Source organism: Myotis brandtii, unplaced genomic scaffold, assembly GCF_000412655.1.
Source record: "Myotis brandtii unplaced genomic scaffold, ASM41265v1 scaffold454, whole genome shotgun sequence".
In the NCBI taxonomy this organism is placed as follows: Eukaryota; Metazoa; Chordata; class Mammalia; order Chiroptera; family Vespertilionidae; genus Myotis; species Myotis brandtii.
In genome coordinates, this window is record NW_005367354.1 from 1,241,511 (window position 1) to 1,242,583 (window position 1,073).

A 1,073-nucleotide genomic window follows, 5' to 3' on the forward strand; every position below is an offset into this window, starting at 1 on the left:
GGTGTGGAGCTGGGACCGCAGGCGAGCGGCCGCGACGAGAAGACCCTACGCTGTCCATCGACCTCACCTTCCACCTCCTGCGGACCCTGCTGGAGCTGGCGCGGACGCAGAGCCAGCGGGAGCGCGCGGAGCAGAACCGCATCCTGTTCGACTCGGTGGGCAAGTGACCCGCGGGGCCTGGGGCCCCGAAAACCTCGACCCCACCCCCCACCCCCGGGCTGGCACCTGCTCGACCGGAACTGACCCCTCCCGCGGGGCTGGAGCGGCCGGGGATGCCTTGAACATTCTCTGCGTTGCTAGTTTTTAATAAAAGTGCCGAAGAGCCTTTGGCCTCTGTTGTGGGGCGCGGGGGGCAGGGTGGGCGCCCACAGCGAAGCGAGGGAACTGCTGCCAGACGAGCACTTAGGAGAACGGTCCAGATCTCCTTTGCCCCTAAAAGTCCCCCAGGAGCTCGTCCCTTCCCTCCACCGCACCCCCTACTCCTTGCCTGTGGCTGGGCTGGGGAATCCGTGCCTCCAATCAACGAGGCGCCCAATAGGGGTTCATTCACAACCCTCCATCACCCGCCCGCTGGTCCCAGATCTGGAGAAAGGGGGACGGGGACGGTCGCCCCCGAAGCCAAGGCTGATGGGCAGAGAAAGGAGCTGCGGATCGGGCCGCGTTAGCCTTTATTGAGCTTCCCCGGCGGCGGGTGCCGAGCGGGCGCGCGTGGTCTCTGCGCAGATCCTCGAACCCGGAGCGCGAGGTCCCCACAGGGAAGCTCAGTGCAGGCCTGTCCCCGGGAAAGAGCGCGCGGTGAGCGGGGGCTCCGAGGGACAAGGCGACCGGACCCCGGCTCACCCCTCTCCCAGCCCCGCGGGTGTCTCCTCACTTCCCCGCCCTCTGCCCTCCCCAAGCAGAGGGAGGGTCGGCGGGAACGAAAGTGTCGGGGGGGGGGCGTGGGAGAGGGCACAGCGTGGATCAATGGGGATGGAGATGACATTTCATTGAAAAAGAATAGAAAGTGTCCCTCGGCCCGGCGCTAGGGGCGCTCCTTCCTGCGGGGGCGGGGCGGCCCCGAAAAGGCGCGGAGG